At 46.1% G+C, this 10,241-nt stretch overlaps 1 long non-coding RNA gene across 1 annotated transcript; it reads right to left on the reverse strand.

Moving 5' to 3' along the window:
* Positions 1 to 6,597: 6,597 nt before the first annotated feature.
* LOC310756031 lies at positions 6,598 to 9,995 on the reverse strand. The gene is made up of 3 exons (XR_014544666.1): positions 9,859 to 9,995; positions 7,097 to 7,239; positions 6,598 to 6,788 (listed from the first exon to the last, which is right to left on the reverse strand). It is a non-coding gene; the product is annotated as an uncharacterized lncRNA (long non-coding RNA).
* Positions 9,996 to 10,241: the final 246 nt, after the last annotated feature.

The following is a 10,241-nucleotide window of genomic DNA, read 5'->3' on the forward strand; positions in this document are numbered from 1 at the left end:
GCCCTCGCTCTGGTTGAGGCCAGCCTAACCTCCAATATGTTTTTGTTTGAGGACCATAAGGTCCTCCGTGGGACATACCAGGAGAGGCGGTCCCGTAGGCTCTGCCCCAAGGAGTCTACCATTTTAAATGCAGCACAGTTCAAATTTAAATAGGACAAAGGTTTGAGCAATCCCAAATCCCATATGTTTCAATCTGCCTGGATACGGCAGGAATGCAGGAAGAACTGCCTTATTTAAGAGAATGAAAAAGCCGTGATACATTATAGGATGGGAAGGAGATTTGCTTCAGTTTGCATTCAAAGATTAATCTAACTAATCTGCATTTTTTGAAACTGTATGTGAACAGAAGCACAACCTTCCTTGGACATTTGAACTTCTCTGAATTTTGCTGTGCAGTTTACCAGCCAAATGATGCACACAAAAAATGCATACACCAGAGGAAAGTGTGCATAAATGCAAAAGTTAGTAAAAACAGCATACAAAAGCACATTCTGTTGGGGCAATAACTTGCCAAAATAGGCATATCAGTCAAAACTGCATGCAAAAAAAATGTATTAGGATTATGACAAAAAATTCAAACTGATGCAGAAATGTGGGAAACAGCACTTATGACTGGAAACTGAGAGAAACTAAAATAGAGAGATTTGCCCATCCCTAATGTTAGAGAGAGAGAAAGGTAGAACAATGGGATACTTGACTCATCACAAGTCAGGGAGCATTACAGATGGTATATGAACTGTTGAAAATTCTATTCACATTGAATCACAATGCACTTATTCAGGTAAGTGTTACAGTTCATTCACTGCGATAAGCCCAGAAAGCTGTCGAATTGGAGCTTTAGTCCTCCGATTGACAGACCTGACAAGTGGTGACAGAGCAGCAGTAGTGCTCACCTGCACCTCCCAGTGAAAACCACTCCAACATGTCATCAACCATCCACAGCCCATCCAGGCAATGGCATGACACCCTGACAAGCCTTGGGTGGTAGGCTCATCCTTACTTATAGACAGCCCATACCCTAATCTAAAACGGCTACTGCCCCAAATCAGGTCACCCAGCAGAGGCACAAAGTCCATTCCTAGGTGCCCAAGAGTGATGGCACCGGAAAGGCTAGCTTATTCATTGTGGCCGCAGAAATGCACAGGGAATAAAGGTGGTAGTCTTTGAGGTGCTATAAGATTTTTGGTTGTTTGGGACAAGGAGCGTCCCTGGTTCACTGCGAGGAATCAGACCTTGCCAGCCATTTTCTCCCATCCAGCCTGAGAAAAGGGAAAGGCACTTCAGGTGGGAGCAATTTGGAGTGAAGACAGTGAAGAAAGAGGCAGTTATTAAACCGCTTCTTAAAAAACCATCTTTAGATGCGGCCACAATGGCCAACTATCACCCAGTCTCAAATCTTCCATTCTTGGGCAAGGTGATCGAGCGAGTGGTTGCTGAACAACTCCAGGCATGCCTGGAAGAAGCAGACCACTTGGATCCCTTCCAGTCAGGATTCAGGCCTCATCATGGGACTGAAACTGCCTTGGTCGCACTGGTTGATGATCTCCAGCGGGCTAGGGACAAAGGTGAGAGCTGTTTCCTAGTTCTGCTGGATCTCTCAGCGGCATTTGATACCATCGATCATAACATCCTTCTGGACCGTCTTGAGGGGCTGGGAGCTGGGGGCACTGTCATACAGTGGTTCCGCTCCTTCCTCCTGGGCCGTGTTCAGAAAGTGGGGGGGGATGAGTGTTCAGACCCCTGGGTTCTCACTTGTGGGGTGCCTCAGGGTTCTGTCCTCTCCCCCATGCTTTTCAACATCTACATGTAGCCGCTGGGAGAGATCATCAGGGGATTTGGGCTGGGTGTTCATCAGTATGCGGATGATACCCAGCTCTGCCTCTCTTTCAAATCAGAACCAGTGAAGGCGGTGAAGGTCCTGTGTGAGTGCCTGGAGGCGGTTGGAGGTTGGATGGCGGCTAACAGATTGAGGTTGAATCCTGACAAGACAGAAGTACTGTTTTTGGGGGACAGGAGGCGGGCAGGTGTGGAGGATTCCCTGGTTCTGAATGGGGTAACTGTGCCCCTGAAGAACAAGGTGCACAGCCTGGGAGTCATTTTGGACTCACAGCTGTCCATGGAGGCACAGGTCAAATCTGTGTCCAGGGCAGCTGTTTATCAGCTCCATCTGGTACGCAGGCTGAGACCCTATCTGCCTGCGAACTGCCTTGCCAGAGTGGTGCATGCTCTGGTTATCTCCCGCTTGGACTACTGCAATGCGCTCTACGTGGGGCTACCTTTGAAGGTGACCCGGAAACTACAACTAATCCAGAACGCGGCAGGTAGACTGGTGACTGGGAGTGGCCGCAGAGACTACATAACACCGGTCTTGAAAGACCTACATTGGCTCCCAGTACGTTCCGAGCACAATTCAAAGTGTTGGTGCTGACCTTTAAAACCCTAAACGGCCTTGGTCCACTATATCTGAAGGAGCGTCTCCACCCCCATCGTTCTACCCAGACACTGAGGTCCAGCACCGAGGGCCTTCTGGTGGTTCCCTCACTGCGAGAAGCCAAGTTACAGGGAACCAGGCAGAGGGCCTTCTCGGTAGTGGCGCCTTCCCTGTGGAACGCCCTCCCACCAGATGTCAAAGACAACAACAACTACCAGACTTTCAGAAGACATCTGAAGGCAGCCCTGTTTAGGGAAGCTTTTAAAGTTTGATGTATTATAGTATTTTGGTGTTTTTTTGGAAGCCGCCCAGAGTGGCTGGGGAAGCCCAGCCAGATGGGCGGGGTATAAATAAATTATTATTATTATTATTATTATTATTATTAGAAAGGTGCAATTTTCTTGCCCCCTGCTTCTCCATTTAAAATTGCTTCCCACATGGTTTCTTTCTCTCTAACACACACACTTGGAATCCTCCCACCCAGGATAGACTGGAGAACTGTCTGAGGCTACAAGCAGAGGCTTGTATTCAACCTTAGTCCTATTCAGAGCAGACCCATTGAATTTAATGGGCATGACTAACTTTAGTGGGACTGCTCAGTCTATCATGAGTTGGTTTACTGGTGTTTAAATATCTAATTTGGCCCTGAGTGGCTAACAGGGGTGCTGCTGGCAATATTAAGGATTTCTGACCCTTCCTCTTAATGTGTGCATGTGTGTGTGTAAACCGCAGTGCCAATGAGACCTCAACTACCTGCCATTTCTTGAGCGGCTGCATATTTCTGCAGAAAGGAGAGGAAGGATAGAGAGAAAAGGCTAATTGCTTGTTTCCATTTTAATTTATACTTTAATTACTGCTTGTCAAGCTTGTCCTTGACCTTCCCAACCAGCGTCTCACAAAAAAACATACATATGCAGGCACAAACACAAACTTTCTCAAGATCTGTGCTCTGCTGGTAATTCAGCAATGGAAGGATCTCCTGTGCAGTGCTAGGGCTCAGCCATACTTCCACTGGTCCCATGCGTAGAAAGCAAGGGCTCGAGTAGTTTCTCCCTTGTCCCGCTCTTTTCCAAGAGAAAATTCACTCTTTGGCTTTAAATCAGAACAAATGGAAAACTGCAGAAAACCTGACTGCTGTTTGCTCTGATTGAGCATTAAAGAATGGTTTTCGCCGGGGCAAAGCAGTGGGATAAGGGGAAATGTGGATGAGCCCCAAGTTTTTTCATTCAAAGTGCAACATACAACAGAGTGTCTTGTGCCCTTGGAAAGATGGTTTTTCTGGGTGCTTTTTACATCGTGCAGCCAAAATCCAAAGGAGTTCAATGCTCCTGAAATCCATGGGAGGAATTCAATAAGGTGGAAGTTCCTTCCTTCCAAAACTCTTCAGACCTCTATAACTCCCATGATCCCTAGCTAGCAGGACCAGTGGTCAGGGATTATGGGAATTGTAGTCTCAAAACATCTGGAGGGCCAAGGTTGAGGAAGCCTGTTTTAAACCATCACTTTCTCCTCTCAGTTCCCCCCCCCCTTTGCTCCCCTACCCCAACCTGACTTTGTGCAAATCCAGGTCTGTGATACGGCACTACAAATACTCCAATGGGGACTGTACTATGGTAGGCTAGTGCAAGCATAATACAGAAAGATGTGTTGCATTTATAACCCACTCTTCCTCTGAATCCCTCAGAAAAAATGCTTCTCTATTTTATTCTCTCAGCAACCCTGTGGAAAGAAGGGAGAGCAGCTCCGGGTAGCCCAGGGAACTTCTCAGAGTTCTGGTTAAGCTATGATTCAGATCTTGTCCAAGTCCAACTCTCCATACACCACATCTTGTTGAACCCCAGAGAAGCTCATTTGAGCAGGTGTATTGCTAAAACAAAGATAGCCCAGATGTTGTGGACTCCAACTCCTATCATTAGTGATGGCTCAGTTGGTAGAGCATGAGACTCTTAATCTCAGGGTTGTGGGTTTGAACCCCACATAGAACAAAAGGTCCCTGCATTGCAGGAGGTTCGACTAGAAGACCATTGTAATCCCTTCCAACTTTTCAGTTCTATGAATTTATCATTCTATTTTCCAGGATGACTGGAGGTATTGGGAGTTGTAATCCAGCAACATCAAGAGTGCACCACGTTTGTTACTCCCGCAAATGCTTAACATTTATTTAGGACTTGTTTTTTGCATCTCCTTATCGATTCAGACAGGGATGCGGGTGGCTCTGTGGGTTAAACCACAGAGCCTAGGACTTGCTGATCAGAAGGTCAGTGGTTTGAATCCCCGCGACGGGGTGAGCTCCCGTTGCTCGGTCCCTGCTCCTGCCAACCTAGCAGTTCGAAAGCATGTCAAAGTGCAAGTAGATAAATAGGTACCACTCCAGCGGGAAGGTAAACAGTGTTTCCGTGCACTGCTCTGGTTCACCAGAAGCGGCTTAGTCATGCTGGCCACATGACCTGGAAGCTGTACGCTGGCTCACTTGGCCAATAAAGTGAGATGAACGCCGCAACCCCAGAGTCGGTCATGACTGGACCTAATGGTCAGGGGTCCCTTTACCTTTACCTTATCGATTCAGACATATTGAGCCAAATTCAACTAAATGTTTGCACAAGTGGGTGTGCGAGCAACAAGCCCCACTAGTGCAACAGGGTTTTCCCTCCTCCTCCCATCATGCCCCTGCCCACCAAATCAGCTCTGGGCAATCAAGAGAACCCATCACATTGACGGAGCCATCTCCTTAACGCTAATTTGGGTCCCACCCATTATCCCAAGGATGATTACAACAACCCTGCAAAGGCTGCATTTATCTTTCTTAAATGTATGCCACTTTTCTACATACTGGTGACAGCCCTGCTGAAGATCAGAAGCAGGGCTGATGATGGACAGATGAGTGAGTAGCCCCAGGCTACTTTGGAGAATCCTTGACAGCTGTAAAATTTGAACTAGGGCTGATGGTTTCACCGTGTAGCAGTGGTGGGGAACTTTTATCAACACTGGGGCCACATTCGCTCATGGGCAATATTTCAGGGGCTGCATGCTGGAGGTGGGCAGGAATCTATTGGAAACACTGAGATGTCTAAAACTAAAACCTTGCAAAGTAATTATTTTAAAAAACAAGTGCACAGCTTTTTATATTCATTTATGGATTTTAAAGCAGCATACACAAAAAGAAATGACCACAACAGTAAGGGACCCTTCAGGCGTCCTATTTATTGCACATTCATGATGATTTGTACTCATGATGTAATTTGGACAGCCGTACATACCAGACTTTTAGAAGACATCTGAAGGCAGCCCTGTTTAGGGAAGCTTTTAATGTTTGATGGATTACTGTACAGTGGTACCTCAGGTTACATACGCTTCAGGTTACATATGCTTCAGGTTACAGACTCCGCTAACCCAGAAATAGTGCTTCAGGATAAGAACAGAAATCAGGCTCCGGCGGCGCGGCAGCAGCAGGAGGCCCCATTAGCTAAAGTGGTGCTTCAGGTTAAGTACAGTTTCAGGTTAAGAACGGACCTCCAGAGCGAATTAAGTACTTAACCCGAGGTACCACTGTATTTTAATACAGTGGTACCTCAGGTTACATACGCTTCAGGTTACAGACTCCGCTAACCCAGAAATAGTGCTTCAAGTTAAGAACTTTGCTTCAGGATGAGAACAGAAATCAGGCTCTGGCGGCGCGGCAGCAGTAGGAGGCCCCATTAGCTAAAGTGGTGCTTCAGGTTAAGAACAGTTTCAGGTTAAGTATGGACCTCCGGAACGAATTAAGTACTTAACCTAAGGTAGCACTGTATTTTGTTGGAAGCCGCCCAGAGTGTCTGGAGTATAAATAAATTATTATTATTATTATTATTATTATTATTATTATTATTATTATTACTACATGATCCCACTTTTAATACCTCTTGCGCCTGCAGAGGTTTTGGGGCAGTCATACTGCTTCATTTCCAGTCAGTGTATGTCCTATAATTTCCTGCTGAAATCCTGTAACTTTTTGTACTGCAATGTTTGGTGTGTTTTTTTTCTCCCTGCTTTTGTTGCACTGTAGACAACAATAATGTGGTACCACTGAGCAATCATCGCAGAACAAACTAAAGCAGAGTAAATCCACCAGTGCGCTATTATTGTGTCAAGAACATATTGCAGAATGCACCTGCAATAAAACACAGGGATGGAGGAGTTCTGATTGCCCCCAAAAGGAAGGCATCTACAGGTGTACATCAAAGAATACATCCTTTGCAAGCAACACACCCAAACGTTCCTCTTCTACCGTTGGAAAGGCAAGGACTGCTCTACTTGGCTGTCAGCTATGCCATTTTGAGTTGAAGGGCGGAGATGCCATTGATCTCTCTTCTTGCACAACCTACCATGTGAAAATAAAATAGAATCAGCTCGTTAGATCCTGGTTGGTCAACTGAAGACATAACTGCTGGGAGTTCCCAAGGGAGTCGACACAGGAATATACTGCCATTTTTAATGGTCTGCCATATAATTTTATAGGCTGTTGCCCAATAATTTTAATTGTTAGGCATGGCACTCTCCGCCGCATAACTGTGCTAGATGCCGTTTGCATCAGTGCAATGGCAAGAGATAGGGAAGCATCCAGTGGAAGGATAGGATCTTGCGGGACATCTTAGGAGACAAATTTGAATAGGATTAAAATACACTTACTCAGCAGATCTCAAACCAGTTTCCTGATTTTCTTCATAAAGTCACTGAGTAACATTGGGCATAAAAGAAAATGTTGAAACCCAAGGGGCTGAGGTGCAAAACGTTTCCTTGGGAGTTTCTCACACTCCAGACTTTGCTCAGGACTGCAAAAGAGGAAGTGTAAGAAGTCATAACCTGGGGAGGAAATAAGATTCTATGCTGCATGGTGTTCCACCACCTTTTACTCTTTGGAATAAAAGCCAACCTATCTATTGCAAAACACTGGGGCTACGATTAAAGCAGCTAGGACTGTATCTGTTTGATGGATTTATGATCTGCTTCTTGAGACCAGACTCCACAAAGCAGATTGCAACATGCTTAAAGATCTGGATCCAAATGCAATATAAACACTTTTGAGAAGACGCATGTCATAATAATACTAAAACCTAAAAACCCACAGAGATAAACCACAAAACTCACAGAGACCCTCATGCAGGGGTGGGGAACCCCAAGACCAAGGGACCCAATGTAGCCCTCCAGTCCTATCTCGCTGGCCCTCAAAACTCTCCCAGGCCACCTTCCCAACAGCCCTGCTCCATTCCCCCTACACAGTACGCTTTTGTAAAGCTGGAATTTGCCAAGCACCAACTGTGAAAATGCCTCTCACTCGCCTGCAGAGTAGATGGAGAGGTGTGTGTGTTTGTGCAGAAACTGCTAACTTTTGTGTGGCTGGAATCAATATTTAACCTTTATAAATTCTCTGCGTCAAATACACCTAAGTTAATTATGATATCTAAGTCATTATCGTGAGCATCGCAGAATACAGCGGAGCTCCATTCCTAAATTGCTCAATGCAAAAAAAAAAAAAGGCTTCTAATTAGTGTAAAAACCTGTTACAACAAACATTTAACAGCCGTAATTAAAATGCACGATAAAACAATCCAACTAAAACAACACAGCCATTACTGAATAGTGGCAAGAGCTGCAACCGTTGCTCTGCTCACTTTTGTCTCTGGTCACTGCCCACCATGTGGCCCATTGAAAGATTGTCTACAAAGCGATGTGGCCATCAGGCTTAAAAAGGGTTCCCAGCAGCACTGCTCTAGTGGAACAGCCCCAGGAAAGGGTGCAGACCCATTTAAAGGGCCTGACTGTGCTTGCTTGAGCTCAGGAGGAATTGAGGTCCATTTTTGCAGAGCTATCACTGAGAATATGAGCACATAATGTGGTGATTTCTCAAAGGCACACTCTGGTGTAGCAGAAGCCCAGTGAAACAAAGACTGTGAACATAAATCAATCATTCTTGTTTCTTCAATGTTTGCCCAGCAGTAGCAAGGCAACAGCCAAGATGCTATTGTTCCTTTTTTCATGTTTACGGTGAATAATACAGCTAATACAGATGTTAATTGTACAGGCCCTGGCTAATTTATACCACCCACACGTACCAACATGAATGTTACAAAGGGACATCAAAAGTGGACAAGTTAATTATGATATCTAAACCATTCTTATGCACTGGTTTGAGCATCACAGAGTAAAAATTGGAGCTCCAATGGTGTAGTGATCAGAACAGTCCTCAAGTTCAACACCACCACCCACATTTCATGATTCCTTGTGTACTTTAGTTTCTTTTCACTTCCCTTTGCTTAGTGTGAATTCCTGTGCTTGGGTTCCACTGGCTGATGGGCTGTAGGGTTTAGTGGAAGCCTGCCATGGTCAGCATGGCAAGGGGAGTGCACTTGCCTGACCCCCCATCATCAGAGTTGCTGTGCCTTCCTGGGAAGGAGAGGGGCAGGAGCAGCAAATTTCCTTGGCCTGTGAAATTGCAGCACACCAACCTCCACACCACCTCACCTTTCCAGTAAAGCACAGCGATGCTGGTAACAGGAGGTCAGGTAAATGACGCTGCCTATTCACAGCAACCACTGCCAGTGGAATGCCAGGTACACAAGTGGTATGAAAGATGGGGAAGATATTCCAACAACACATAATGCTGGTGGGGCCATAATGTGCCAGCAGAGTGACTAACACGGGGCGGGATTATGGCTCCAACGTGACCAGCACAGCAGAGGAGCACACTGACACGGTCTCCCAGTGTATCCCTTTGATCCGTGCCCCCCATCAACAGTGCAACTTTACACCAGCCTGACACAAGGACTTCCCATCACCAACTACTGACTACAATGGGAGGACTAGGATTTTTTTTAAAATGAGGATGATGATGATGAGAGAGGAATAAGGATGCGGGCTGCAAAGGCATGCTGAGCTGCTACCTGACAGGGCTGTGACTATCTCTGGAATTACACCAATGGGACACAGCCTTCCACTGCCCTGAGGAAACCGCTTAATCCTGATTTGATTTGATTCTTTGGTAGATTTAGAAAAAGAAAAGCACACACTAATAAATAAATTGTAGAAAGGGGCAAGATTAGATGTGGATGCACGAGGCATTTTAAAAAATAAAATAAAGATTCCTTGTGCTCCCCTCCAATGCAGTGGTGTAGCGTGGGTTGTCAGCACCCGGGGCAAGGCAAGTAATTTGCGCCCCCTAACCCGTGGATTTGCGCCCCCTAACCCGTGGATTTGCGCCCCCTAACCCATGGATTTGCCCTAACCCCAGATGTTGCGCCCGGTGCGGCCCGCCCCCCCTGCACCCCCCACGCTACGCCACTGCTCCAATGCCCCTTTCTTCCAACCCTGGCTGGCCCTGCCCTCTGCTTGCCCCTCAGAACCAGTATGTCACACAAGACTGGGCCTCAGAGGCCACAGCCTCTCTTCCTCACCTGTTGGGATTTCATTCCTCCCGTTGCTGATGTGTGATTGTTTTCATCATATGTCTGTGTTGACATTCCACACTGATGGAATCATGACAATGGAAGTTCAGTGAGACTTTTCCGTTGTGTTATGCTTTTGCTTTTTCTGTCCTCTCTCTCACTTGGTTGATATGTCTTCAACTAGAAGATATAAGCCAATAAGTCCACACAAACATCCTTAAGCATCTTCTGCAATTTAGCCAATTTCACGCACACCTGTCTCCCAGATCCCTGAGCAAAGCATGCCCTCCCTGCCTACCCACGTTTCAGCCTGGCCCTGAATGTTGGGCTAGGATCAGTGAGACTTGGACTTAAATCCTCACTCAGCCATGAAGGTGACTTTGAGCTAGTCA

Source organism: Podarcis filfolensis, assembly GCF_964270895.1.
Source record: "Podarcis filfolensis genome assembly, chromosome: 2".
In the NCBI taxonomy this organism is placed as follows: Eukaryota; Metazoa; Chordata; class Lepidosauria; order Squamata; family Lacertidae; genus Podarcis; species Podarcis filfolensis.